The 14,655-nt window shown below is 44.1% G+C and overlaps 1 protein-coding gene across 3 annotated transcripts in view; it reads right to left on the bottom strand.

Annotated features, from left to right (window-relative positions):
• The window catches only part of AMBRA1 (autophagy and beclin 1 regulator 1), a 191,662-nt gene that overhangs the window by 108,036 nt on the left and 68,971 nt on the right, over window positions 1-14,655 (bottom strand). The gene's annotated exons all lie outside the window — the stretch shown is intronic.

Here is a 14,655-nt window from a genome sequence, read left to right as displayed (position 1 = left end):
ATATACACAAAGACCACTGCATACAGCTAAAGCTAGTAAAAAGCCAAGACAAATCTGCTTTTTTAAACTCTTAAAGCCTCAACCCATGCTGGGAGCTTGGCAATGAGCGAAGAGAGGCAAAATTAGCCCAGAGAGAACCCCTTAGACCAGCAACATGGAGGCATCCACTGGAGTTAGAAGCTGCATTTTTTTGCAGAGGAGAATCGCAGTGAGAGAGAAATCAGCAGGCAGCACCCTGCAAAACTCTGCATCTAAAAATATTTCTCTTGCAGGTTTCAAGGGAATGAGAAATTAATTCAGGCTGCCAGAAATAAAGGGAGAAAAAAAAAGGATGCAAATGCCCATAACCACCTCTCCAAGCAGGTTCAGAGACCTAAAGCACCACAGTGACTAATAATTATTCATTTTGATTTTTAAAATGCATTCTGGATGCTGCTGGCACCCATGCAAATATCATAAAAATAATTCAGTGTCTTAAACACAAATTTCAAAATCCAACCAGATACCTCAGAGCTCTCCTACCATGCCACATCAACCAATTAATTCCTCTCTCCCTCCCCCCAGAAATATTTTGAGAGAAGAGATAGGCCTTGTAATGTGGCCTGAAAGTAAACAAACAAGAGTTCTAGTGAATTGGCAGGTAAAGCAAATCCTACAGTTTCAAACCAACTGCCCCAAGTATGCCCGGGCTCCAGGTAACAGGATTTGGGATAAGAAAGAAGAAAAGCAGACTATATTCCCAAAGAATGCTGAAGATTCCCATTTATTGTAGTCCCTGAAGAAAAAGAACAAGATGATTAAAGGATGAGATGGACAGCCTAGGGGGAGAGGAAAGAAGAGGAATATTACAATCAGACACCAACTAGTTAGATCTACTAATTTACAGAATCTTTACCTAATGTCATGCTCATCATCACATATTGAATGCCTCTGTGTTACCCGAGCGCCTTCATCTACTGCTGAAAAGCTGGAGCAGCTGGTGTTACCCTGATGCTAGCTGAAGATTATTCCTGCACCTTCTAAAAAGGAGATAAAAAAGCCTACAGATTGGTAAAGATGGATGGTGCTTTCTGTGTTATTTCTGTACCATATATGCTCAGCTTACAGAGAGCAGATGTTAACACGACTGCATGCCAATATGAAGTAGTGCTGCAAGGAATGAAACAAGTTTCCAATAAAGTTCTCCAAAGTACTAGTGGGACTTTATATTCTATACCAGTAACTTGAGTTCCATCTTAGCTTTGAATTTTCTGTCTTTGTGTCAGCTACTTATTAGACTCGCCAGCTACCATGGCTGAGCAGCAGGAAGATTTACAGTGCTCAGTTTCATAGCAAAATGTACAACTTGAATAAGTGGATCCCCCCCCTCTATATAAAAAGCAGTTACTCCCCTGAAATCAACCCAATATTTTCCCTGCCAAAGAAGGGAAAAAAAAGAGGGAACAAAAAAGTTGCTGCCTTCCCCAGTGTCAGGATCTGGGCTATAACAAGGCCATGCCAACAAACAATGAAAAATGTAGCTGAAGTAGACGTACTTAGATCTACTTACTGCAAGGTCCACACTACGCTATGTTGGCGGGAGATGCTCTCCCATCGACTCCCCTTGCACTTCTCGTTCAGGTGGAGTACAGGAGTTGACGGGAGAGCAATCTGCAGTCAATTTAGTAGGTCTTCACTAGACCTGCTAAATCGATCACTGATGCATCGTTCCCCCGTGTAGACAAGCTCTGATATAAACAGATAAAAGCAGATCTGAAAAAACATGAACTACAAATTCATGCATGTAAAGAAGGAAATTAGTTAACTTACCAAACTAAGCCATTTTTTAAAAAGCATTAAGAACTGGGCAGTTACCAAGACACTGGAGAAAAGCAAAACCTAATCGAGATCTTCAGGAAAGGGAGGAAGAACGATCCTGGTAATTACTATCCTGCACATTTAATTTCACAGCTTAATAAAACAATCAAATAGAAAAAAACATTTTCTAAAGGTTTAGGCTGGGATTGACAAAAGCACTCTATGTTGGTCTAACTGCTCCCATTTGACTGCAATAGGACTAGAGTTAGATCAACACTGAACACTTCTGAAAATCCCATGTAAGTTTATTAAGCGGTATAAACAGTAAACAGAACAGGCTTATAAATATCAAATCACGCCAGACAAACCTAATTGCTTTTTAGAGAATTACTAAATTAGCAGATCAAGACAATATGGTAGAGGTATTAACTAAAACCCTTCTTTAGAGCATTTTATACCATGTTTCACAAAATCTAATTTAAAGAGTTAGATCAAATTCGTTTATAATGTAATCATATTTAAATTTCAATCACATGGGTAGGAAAGTACTTAGAGGTTGATAAAGAAAGAAGTGATAAATAATTGGTGAAGTAGGCACTGGGTTTGATTTTATCATCTTTGGTTACATTGTGAAGCCCATGGGAAATTTATGTATTATTTCTACAATTATATGTGCTTCAGTTTACCTGCTTGATATTATTTTGTATGACTGCATGGAGTTAAATCAACGGGTTTTGGTGGAGGAATCAAATCAAGCGCAGGATCAAAGGGACACTAAACTGTTAAAGACTCCTGCCTAGACAGGAAAGAGTATGAGTGAGCAGCTGAATCTGGAGGTGACACTCTGACAGTGAGACATGGAGTATGCTTCAGGGGCTGACTGTCCCAGTCCAGGAGAAGTGTCTAGGCTGCGTGCAACTTACCCAAAACTTGCAAGGAAAGAATAAAGTTTCAGTAAGAGTCACATGTGTAAGCCTGCTTTGTTATTTTAATTCATTTCTCCACTACTGTCTTCCTATTGACTAATAAGTAGAACTTAGTTCAGCCTTTCAAAACACTGACCCCACATACATTTTCAGGTACAAAGCTCCTATGACACATGGCCAGAAAAGTTTAAGCATCCTGTAGGATAAACGATCCAAATTCAATCTTAAGGGACATATTAGTAGATAATGTTTGTGGTTTTGTGTGTTTACATATATATTGTTAGAGGTCAAACGGTTCCTGTCTATGCTGTAGTCTTAATTCAGAGATCAAAATGAGATCTTAACATGTAAATATATTAATATCACTGTATTGATCTCTCTTTGAAATGTACAGCAAATCACCTGCAAATGGTGGAAAACAGGCAACTGCCTTATGTTAATCTGTGTAGCTAATTACTGGTGATGCTTAGGAAATAGGTCTACTTCAGAGTCTCGATGATTGCCTATTGGTCGCCTAAGAACTCTGAGCTGTCAAGAGAAGGCCTGGAAGTATATAAAAAGCCCTTGGGTCCTGATCCTTTCTATCTCAAATCTGCTTGTGGCTTTATGCAGGGGAAGCTTAAGTCTTAAGACTGAGTTCTCAGTCCCACCTGGATCTCCCTGAATATGAACACTGGACTGAATCTATGGACTAATTCCAAGAACTCTTTGTAACTCCATAGCTCGCCATCTCTACTATGAAACTAATCTCAGAACTGTACTCACGTCTGTATGTATACTGATCTTTTAACCAATACTCACTCACTCTTCTTTTTTAATAAATTTTAGTTTCGTTAATAAGAATTGGCTGTAAGTGTGTATTTGGGTAAGATCTGAAATATTCATTAACTTGGGAGGTGATGTGTCCAATCCTTTGGGAGTGGTTGAACTTTCATATTTGACTTGGGTGTCTGGGTGGAAGCCCAAGGCTGGGTTGCTATAAGGGAACTGTGTTTTGGCTTCTGTGCAACCAGCAAGGTATTGTAGAAGCTGTTTTGTGGTGGCTTGGTAAATCTAAGTATTGGAATATCCATCAGCTTTGGGAATTGTCTGCCCCATTCTTTGCAGTTTGCCCTAACTGAATAAGCTCAGTGTGGTCTCCCCTGGGGCCCTGATCACAGCTCCTAAGACAGAAGACTCCTGCAGGCAGCCAAGCCAAACTGCCAAGCTGTGGGAAGAAACAGAGGTGCTGAAGCCTAGAGATACAGTGAAAGAGTCAGGACCTACCCTGGAGTGAGTGAGAGTTCAAGGCCTATCACCAGGAAGGGTGTACTCACAAGAGACTACAGAAGGTGCAAGGCATAGCACACCCTGTAATCCATGACAAATATGAAGGAAGGAAACAAACAGCATGTTAAATGAAATGTGTGGATGATACTAAGGATGTGTTGTCAGTTACCCTACATACCCATGCTGGTAAGCAAAGGATGTGCGTTGCATAGGGTGCCACTGAAGACAAATTAACTGCCAATTTTGCCCTGAATAGGGAAAAGATGCAAACATCATTGAGTACAGAGAAACAAAGGGACCTAAGGCCTGATACTGCAGGGTTCTCAGCTCTTTCTGGAAGCGCCTTCAACTTTCACTGACTTGCACTTACATGGATCAAAGCCCCTTAGAGAAGAGAAATATGAGCAGTAAATAAAAACAAAATGTGGAAAGATGGAAACCAACTACACATCTGGGAAAAAATAATCCCAAACATTCAATAAAAGGGAGATAACGAAGAAGCAGAATGCAGAGACATCAATAGGTACGAACACAGGCAGCAAATTAGACAAAAGTATGCAATACAACATGAGAGCAAAAAGTCTCCTCTTGGAGCAGTGATGGGAAGTCCCTCTTTGGGAGAGTCCACCTGAGATTACTGCACTCTGTTCCCAGTCCCTCAATTTCAGAGGCCTCATGAAATGAAATTAATAGGCAGCAGATTTAAAACAAACAAAAGGAAGTATTTTTTCACACAGCGCAGAGTCAACCTGTGGAACTCCTTACCAGAGAATGTTGTGAAGGCTAAGACTGTAATACGGGGTGGGCAAACTACGGCCCGTGGGCCAGAGCCACGGGAAACCGCGGCCAATGGGAGCTTCGGGGGAGGTACCCGCAGGTGAGGGCAGTGCGCAGAGCCCTCTGCTCCCCTGCTCCTAGAGGCCGCAGCGACATGGTGCCGGCCACTTCCGGGAGTGGCGCAGCGTGGGGCCAGGGCAGGCAGGGAGCCTGTCTTAGCCCCGCTGCACGCCGCTGCCACCCCAGAGCCACTCCAGGTAAGCGGCGCCGGGCCAGAGCCCGCACCCTGCACACCTCCTGCACCCCAACCCCCTCCTGAACCTGAGCCCCCTGCTGCACTCACTCATACCCCAACCCCCTGCCCAGAGCCTCTTCCCGCACCCTCCTGCGCCCCGACCCTCTGCCCTGAGCCTCCTTGTGTACCCAGCACCTCTCCTGCATCCCAACCCCCTGCCCTGAGCCCCCTCATACACCCTGCACCCCTCCCACACCCCAACCCCCTGCCCAAGCCCTACATTCATGGCCCTGCATGCAATTTCCCCACCCAGATATGGCCCTCGGGCCAAAAAGTTTGCCCACCTCTGCTATAACAGGATTTTAAAAAGTACTAGATAAGTTCATGGAGGATAGGTCCATCAATGGCTATTAGTCAGGATGGGCAGGGATGGTGTTCCTAGCCTCTGTTTGCCAGAAACTGGGAATGGGTGACAGGGGGTGGATCACTTGGTGATTACCTGTTCTGTTCATTCCCTTTGGGGCACCTGGCACTGGCCACTGTCGAAAGACAAGATACTGGGCTAGATGGACCTTTGGTCTGACCCAGTATGGCCGTTCTTATGTTCATGCCCCAAAGCAGGAAGGCGGCAATTGCTCTTGACAAAGTTTTGGGCATAGGGACACCCTAACTGAAATATTACACTTAATTCTGGACATCTCATGTCTCATCTCAACAGATTATGATCTCTTTGGGCAGGAAGGGTGCACACGTGTGCGAGCGTGCGCACGCACAGCGCCTTGACAGTACAAGGACAGAAATAACTACTAACACCCACAGTAGGTAAAGGGCTTAAGGGATTTAGAAGTAAAGAATCACAATTATACATGCATAACTTAGTAAGAAATGAGTAAACAGGGATCAAACATTTACAAGTATTTGAAGGATGCAATAATCATGAAGGAAGGAGAAATATTTAAGGTGAAACATAGGAATGTAATTAGAAAGAATGGGATAAAATTAAGCAAAGTAAAAATTTAGGCTACACCAAAAATCTCTTTACTAAGAGGGAGATGTATTAGGACTGTGGAATAAACTCCCAAAGGTAGCAGATAAAGCACTAGAGACAGACTGCAGGGAACAATCCTGTCCTGGCTGACAAGATGGAAACTAGCAGAATAGGTCTTTTTCATCTCTAGTGCATGTAACAACTGAGATGGTAGCCAGGTAAAGTTAGTAAAGACATGGTACCTTCCCAGTATTTCACCTCTTTCTTCTGAATGCTAAATATGATCATCTTTCACTAGAAGCTGTTCCAGGGGAAACACCTGAGAAATCCTCATCAATTTATCAGCTAAAGCTTCCTTAAGCCAGCAGGATTGTAGATGGCTGGGTTTATTAACAGCTCTCCTGACCGCCAAAAAGAACACAGCCTTGATTACCTCTCAGAGGGCCATTCAGGGAGAAATAAAATGAGTTTTACAAGATAAAAAAAGCACACTTCAGACGATCAAGTATCTCTGACAAGCACCACATACAAGAGGATTCATCACCTGGTCAAAAGAGAAACACAGCAACGGTTCCCTGCTAAATGCTAAGGATTAATCACTTCAGAAAAAGACCAATTTGAAAGCACAGTGAAACAAACTCACAGGCCTACCATATACGTTCTGAACAGGAAACCAGCTGTGTCTATTCCAATCCCACCTGTCACATTGACACATGATTAGGGACCCACCACTGCCTTTTGAAATGAGACTAACCAAATCAGTGGCTGCATTAGTCACTAGTGCTTGGAAACTTCATGGGATAGACTGAAACTGTAAACAGCAAAATAATATAAAACCACCACAACCATGCAGGCAGTGGTGAGCTGGAGCAGGTTCCCACAGGTTCTCAAGAACCGGATGCTAAAATTAGACCTCCGTGGAGAACCGGTTGTTAAAGGGCCAGGAGGTGGGCAAAGAACTCTGGTCTGCGGACCGGACCATCCTGTTGCTCCCAGGATTCCCAGCTGGGGAGGCTGAGGCTCTCCTGGCCCTTCCCCCGCTTCCCCCCAGCTGCAGGTGGCCAGCCGCAGGCATCAGCTGGGCAGCTCAGCTGAGCTCCAGAGACGTCCTGCTGCCACTTTTTGAATGGCCCAGCAAGGTGTGGGGGGGGGGGGGGAGGGGGGGCTGCTGCAAACTCCAGGGCTGGCCAGAGTGGAGGGGAGGGGGCAAGTGGGGCAATTGGCCCAGGCCCTGCAGGGGCCTCCAGCCCCACGAGGATGTCTCCCCCAGCCTCTCCCCTGTTCCCCCCCCCCTTAAATCAGAACTTTTTATAGGGAACCGGTTAAGATTTTGGCAGCTCATCACTGCATGCAGGTTGTGTCTGGAACATCACTAGGGCTCTATACAAACAGAGCACACCACCCAGGAACCAGCCTCCTTCCAGAGATACAACAACTGCATTAGCCAAGGTAAAGTTCCCAACATTTACCGTCCATTTGACTACTTCCCATCAGTAACTGTGACTGGGAGACCCCACACCAGGTCTATCCCTAACAGCAAGAACATTCAGAGTAATTGGTGCTACTCTGCAAGCAGTTTACAGCCCTGAAACATACACTGGCTGCTCACTGTGGACTTTCAATATCCATACCGGACTTAGGGGCTCAACAATTAACATAAAGTTACTTCTCTACATACTGAACCATTAACAGACTCCAGGATTCTCACCCAACAGGTGATGGGGGAAAAGAGTTGAAAGTGTGGGAGTTACAGGAAGCAATGACAGAATACAGACAAGTGGTTACTTCCTGGAGCTACTCTTAGGAAAGAACGTTGTTTTAAAAGTGCCCCATCTTGTTGAGAGTCAACAGAATTGCTCAGGAAGCTGGAGCCATCAACGCCGTAAGAGCACCGTTGCCAGGAAGCTCACACTACTGAAGTTTAAGTTGAAACGGGTATGCAGAAACTCATCCAAGCAGCACCCTTGTGGAAGTCAGCATTCATGGTTAACAGGATGCTAGTCTGCAGAAGCTAACAATGTCCTGCTAATAGCAGTGCCACTGCAAGGAAGAAGTCTTGAACTATGACTACATCCAGGCACTGTCGTTGTGCATTAAGATTAAGAAGAGGAGTGCAAGAGTGTAAAAATAAATGTAAAGAGGCAGGGAAGACAGAGCTGCAGGCTATAATGAGTAGATCACAGGCCAAATTAAGACACTTCCCAAGCACTAGTAAGCAAAGTTCAAAGTGTAGACTCAGTATCTTTCCCATTCCTCCAGACCTTGCAGGGTTCTTTACCTGCACTGTTTTAAAGGAGATGAATATAATTAATATAAATTGTTGCATGTTTGGTAGTGATATCCCAGTGCTTAGTGCCCCAATCCAAAGATCTTTAGTAGAAAGAGACCGAATGAAAACAAAAACTACCACCAAGTCCTAGGTAATCCCTTTCTACTTAAAAAACTGCTTCTGAGAATGCTACTCTTCATCAAACCATGGGAAGCAAAGCAATGTGGTATAGGAGTAAGTGTAAATCATTACCCCACTATGCTTAAATGCAGAGCAAGAGAGATAAAGAGGATCTGGGAAGAAAACGGAATAAAAGTCAGGGACAGAAACATTTTAAGCTCCTGCTTTTAACAGCGCTATCTGGACTCCAGTGACAAGAAACCATCACTCAGAAGGGTATTCGTTGTAGTTATGCCAGTAAAAGTGATCATGGGCAATTTGCAATTGTCACATCTACGTCTCCTGCAGAGAGACAAGTAGTTAGGAGCCATTAGGAAAGGAATAGATAATAAGACAGAAAATATCTTAATGCCACTATATAAATCCCTGGTACACCCACACCTTGAATATTGCATGCAGTTCTGGTCACCACATCTCAAAAAAAGATACATTAGAATTGGAAAAGGTATCGAGAAGGGCAACAAAAATGATTAGGGGTATGGAACAGCTTCCACATAAGGAGAGATTAAAAGAAGACTGGGATGTTTCAGCCTGTAAAAGAGACAACTACGAGAGGATATGATAGAGGTCTATAAAATCGTGAATGGCGTGGAGAAAGTAAATAAGGAAGTGTTATTTATCTCTTCCCATAACACAAAAACCAGGGGTAACCCAATGAAATTAACAGGCAGCAGGTTTAAAAACAAACAAAAGGAAGTACTTCTTAACACAAATGACCAGTCAACTTGTGGAACTTGTTGCCAGGGAATGTTGTGAAGACCAAAACTATAATGGAGTTCAAAAAAAGAATTAGATAAGTTAAGGAAGCTAGGACCACAAGTGTCTATTAGCCAAGATGGTCAGAGATGCAACCCCCTGCGCTGGGTGTCCCTAGCAACTGTTTGCCAGAAACCAGGAGTGGACAACAGGGGCTGGATCATTTGATGATTACCTGTTCATTCCCTCTGAAGCACCTGGCATTTGCCACTGTCCAATGACAAGATATAGGGCTAGATAGACAATTGGTCTGACCTAGTACGGTTGTTCTTATGGACTTATGTAATAGCTATGCCTGAAGTATTTGTACATCAAGGTCCTAGAAGTCACTGCTCATCAGCATTTCTGGGTCAGGCACGTCACCCAGAAGTTTCATGTACACATCTGCTAGTTTCTTTTTTCATTTTATTTAGATGGTGGTCATAAGTTCAACCATCCAGGATGACACTTCTTGTTCTTGCATTAAAGGTCCTACAGATCAGAGTCCCTTCTGGCCTACACTTCTCAGAACTTGTCACCTTATGTATCTTCTTCAGAAAGAGGGGATCTCCTGATCTTCCTGGCTGAATGTTTAGCCAGCCATACATCCTTCCCCTTTGTGTATGTGTAAATAAGAAGACAAATCCAACCTCACAAGTTTACTTACAAGCTGGTCTGGAATGGAGAAGTCACTGAGAGACAAGGAAGGATGAAGGCTCCCAAACCAAACAAACACTTTTGCCTGAAGACAAGACAGTAATAACCTGCTATGCTGCTCACCAAAGTAACTACCCCATACCTCTACGAGTGCATGTAAACTCATGTTCTCAAAGGCCCTGGAAATCTGAGAATTACCGAACAGCTCCACGTAGGAAAGGAGAGAGTGGCACTGAACGTAAACCAGTTCTCTGCTTTATAAAATCAAGGTCAAAGCGTGCAGCTCTCAGATCCTAAAGCCTCCTGTTTCTTTATGAAAAGATGACTACTGTTGGAGGAGCTCTGAGATGACTCCTTTGGACCCCAGTGTGAGAGGTCAGTGAAGCTGTCAAGAATGGTGGAGAGAAGGCAGGTAGGAGGCTGGAGGCCTTTGTTGAATGGAAAGGCCATGGCTTATACTACATTGCCTAGAGTGTTTACTTTAAACCTGGTGCAAGATAACTTGCTAAGAGACTCATAGGTCTGGGAACCAAATATTCCACAGCTGGCCTCATTACAGAAGAGAACCAAGTAATCCCTGGTGCTCTGAAGCACATGAACATTCTGAAGAAGGCTCATCCACTCTGCAAGTCAATAGGTGGCTGTCACGAACCCATGGTCTTACCGACTGGGGCTGCCAAAGACTAGTTCCTGCAGTGAGAAAACACTGATCACAGATCTCTGTCTAGGCATTTCTATTGCACTTGCATTGAACTGAAAAACCTAAATACCATGATGGGACCTAACATCAAAGAGCCCAGTCCCTCTCCTTGTCCACAGGAGATACTGCCGAGGACTACTCATTTGCGTCACAGTCACAGATCAGAAGGGATCTTTCCCAGTACTGATGGGAATTGTTCGGCTTTACAGTCCAATTTACAGGATTTAGGAGGGAAGAAACAGAGCTAACAGTGAGCAATGCTGGTACAACAGTGACCTCTTCCTATGGGACGAATGGTACCAGAGTCAGAGCAGAGAATGGGAGAGATAGCATGCATATAGAAGAGGAGAAAGTACAAACATTAAACAAATGTAATTGCTGAGCTCTTCCCAATCTATATTCTAACAGGCAGCCGATTTTTGAAGGCAGACAGAGGGAGTCAGCCACAGTCACACCTTTAGCCTTGGCTTGAAACCCTTTATGAAACCGTGGTGAAGCATTTCCGTGAAGGTTTTCAGACAGAGCAACATACTGTCCTAAATATTTGCCTTTCTGACAAACACAGTAAATCTGCATTCTCTCCCATGCTTGCTGCAGACAGAGACAGGGAGATAGATGGCAGAAATTCAGGACATGGAAATATTTCTGCATATGAATATGGCAATCAATCTGCATTGTATGCAAAGATTTTAACCTGCTCGTGTCCAAGGAACCCAAGAGCATTGCCCACTGCAGCGATGACTCCCGTGTCAGAACTGCTCCAAGCCAAAGGAAATCGCCAAGAGACACCTGTTCTCTCTTGTGCAAGTCAATTTGAGGGATTTTAAGCCTGCAGGATTTACTGAAATCAATAACAAGGACATCTTCCCTCATTAAATGTACCAAAGCACGCTCCTCATTCCAAGAATGCTGGAGGATTGCAAACAAGGCTGGGACATTAGGGAGCCCAAGATGGATGAGGGCTTGTCTACAAGGAAAACTTTTACCAGTTATACCGCTATAATTGTATCAGTGTAGTTCGATAGTTATACCAATAAGGCCCTACATAGACACTCCTATTTCTGAATCAGAGTTTCAGCATGGGGAGGTATACCAAGATAACTATATCAGTTTAAGTTCACATCTTAGTTTATACTGGCATAACTTTCCTGTGCAGACAAGCCCTGAGCTTACAGTTGTCAGTTGTACTTAGTACGGAAAAGTATGCTGAAGCTGAGAGGTTAAACATGTGTTAGTGGGTGGGTATTAGTGAGTGGGAAATGAACAGAATCTGTTTTAGGAGAAAATCCCAACAGGGTTGCATAGGAGAGAGCGGGGTTTGGGGCAGGGAGGAGAAGGTGGGTACAGGTGGCAATTCTACAGGGCCACAAGAGTGTAAACTCAACATTGCTGGGGAACAAGTTTCTTGTGGGCCAGCAAATCCGAAAGCACACAATAATACACCCTTAAAACCCTGGAAAAAAGAGTGAAGGGGCTGAGCAAGGCTTGGGCCTCCAGAGCCCTGTGCAACTATGGAAAGGGTGAGGGATGAAGTAACTATCACTGCCTGCTCATAGATCCAGTAGAGCACACGGGTAGTAACTATCACATATGCCTCCTTCCCCAGGATCCCTAAACAAAGACTAAAGAAGGGGAGAGAAATTTACAATCTGATTCATCCAGAATAGAAAGACAAGAAACCAAGGCAGCTTGCTAGCACTTCAGGGAACGCTCTCTTGGATTCCAGAAGCAAAAGCAAGCCACTGAAAGCTGAAAAGCATGGTGGTGATGGAAGGGAAGGATAGCGATGAAAGTACTGACCTAACCCCATCTTTCTCACCCATCAGAGAGGACGGGAGAGATGTGGTGTAAGGTCTGAGGCCTTTTTTCTGCAGCCACATTAGGACAGCAGTAGCCATGTGCTAAAAAGCAAGGGGGCGGGGGGAGAGGGAATCACATCCTCACATTCCATCTAAATAATATTAAAACAATGAAATATTGGGCTGTTAAGAAGATGCTCCTGTCCTAATAGTACTCACCATCACCAGATAAAGAAACAGATCTTTTTAAACATCTTAAGAACACTTTGATAGCATTCTGTTGGGCAAGGAATCACTTATTAACAGCTATGATTGTGAAATCTATACATCTTTACTGTTTTGCCTTCATGGTTCCTACTTTATTGTTTATCGATATGATTTCTGTCTGGTTTTTGTTTGTCTGTCACATAACTAATTTCACAAGATTTAAATCAATTAAAGTGGTGGTGTATGATTGGTTAAAGAATTGTTTCCAAATATGCTAGGATTGGTCAAAGAATTATTTTGCAGTACTTTAGTTTAAAATGATTGGTTACGGTATAGCTAAGCAGGACTCAAGTTTAACTATATAAACTGGGGTCCAAAAGGATGTTCCTTGGAACCTAATTCCAGGACACAACCCAGGATCAGAGCTGCCAGACTCAACCCCCTGCCAACCATATCAGGCAGAAACTGGAGGAGCTCCGGACAACCTGATCCTGACTGGCCACCAGGAAAAGTTCATCTGCCTTATTGGCAGTGGTGAGCACTGTAAGCTTACTATGTGCATTCTAATTTGGTAACTTAACAAATAGAGGTTAAGAATATTACTGTGTAAGGCACTTTCACTAGTAAAAGGCCCCGCAAACCCTCCAAAGAATACGTCCTGAGTCCTAGGAACTGAGTATGGATGGGGGTGTCTAAATTAACCAGAATATGCCTTGAGCCCACGGAAGGATAAAGGTGGGGCACCCTAGAGAGTGTGGGTAACGGTGGAAGCTAAACCAGCTCAATAAGAGCAGAAAAGGGAAAGATGAATCAGGAAAGGAAAGAGTATCAGGAAAGGTAAAGCAAAGAAGGGACAGTTGGAAAGATGGAAGGAAAACAAAAAAGGCTTCACTGCGAGAGGTCAGCGGACAAAACTGAAAGATGAGTCAGAAGGCAAATTCCAACGCAAAGGTCCCCAAACTAGGTCCCTGTTATCAGTCAGAGAGACAATGAAGCAGAGGAAAGAGAGGCAGAGAATGTCCTTAAGATGCAGAGGGGCAGAATTCAATATGGAATTTTCATTCCCAAAAAGCTCAGTTAGCACAGAGGGAAGAAAGACTCCTCAGCATGAAATGAAAGGCGGCCTCAGGAACTGCGTAAATATTATCTGCAGGGGAACACATTTCTCTACAGGTATCGGCTTTGCTGTGTGAATGGAGAACGTACCATCCATTTTCACCAGCAGAACCACCTTCCCCAGAAGATGAATGGGAGGCAATAATGGAAATACTAAGGGCTGTGTTTGCTGGGCTCGCCCCTCACACAATGGCCCCTGAAGCTGTCACACTGATGCTCCTCCAGCCTGCAGAGTTGCTTAGGGAAAGCTATTAGGCAGCTGACACTTCTGCATATCTCCCCTCATTTACATCTTACACAAACAAAGGCCACAATGAAAAGAGAAGATGCATGCACTACCCCTGCGCTTTCGAGTATTTAATTGCTGGAGCATGAAATGACAGCTCCACTGAATAACATTTCAGAAAAATTCTCCCACCCCCTTAATCCTCACCAGGAAAGGGATTTATCTGCTGCTACTTTGGGAGGGGCCAAATTCAATTCTGTCCTTCATAAAAGAGGCTTCACCTTGAATCAAATGTCATGGGGTATGCTGCTACCCCAGCAGGTGGTGCTGTAGGAAGTGAGGGCAAGAGCTCTGACAGTGGGAGAGGTTAATACTTCTGATGCCAGAAGGTGACACTGTTGAGGACAGTCTAGAAGCCCAGGCCATTGGAGTGCTCACAGCTCCCACAGTCCCAATACCCCTGAGCAGATTGTTTTGTGTGGGGATCCTGTGCTTGGAGAACGCAAGTATGATAAGGATCAAAATAAAAGTGGATACTTGCAACAGCTGGGAAAATTCTACTTTGAAATAGAACAAATAATGAATGAATGGAAAGGTCACAATCAACAGGGCAGGGAATGCAAGATGGACCTTTCTTATCTCAATGCCTCTGACACAGGGCCGGTGTAAGGATATTTTGCACCCTAGACAAAACTTCCACCTTGCGCCCCCCCTCCGATGTCCAGCCCCCACTTTCCTACGGCCAAGTTCCCCCAAGGGGCCCAGATGTTCACA

The sequence above is a fragment of the Mauremys mutica genome, chromosome 4, assembly GCF_020497125.1.
Source record: "Mauremys mutica isolate MM-2020 ecotype Southern chromosome 4, ASM2049712v1, whole genome shotgun sequence".
Lineage (NCBI taxonomy): Eukaryota > Metazoa > Chordata > Testudines > Geoemydidae > Mauremys > Mauremys mutica.
The sequence above is the reverse complement of the archived record's forward strand: the minus strand, read 5'-3'. Positions and strand labels throughout refer to the sequence as shown.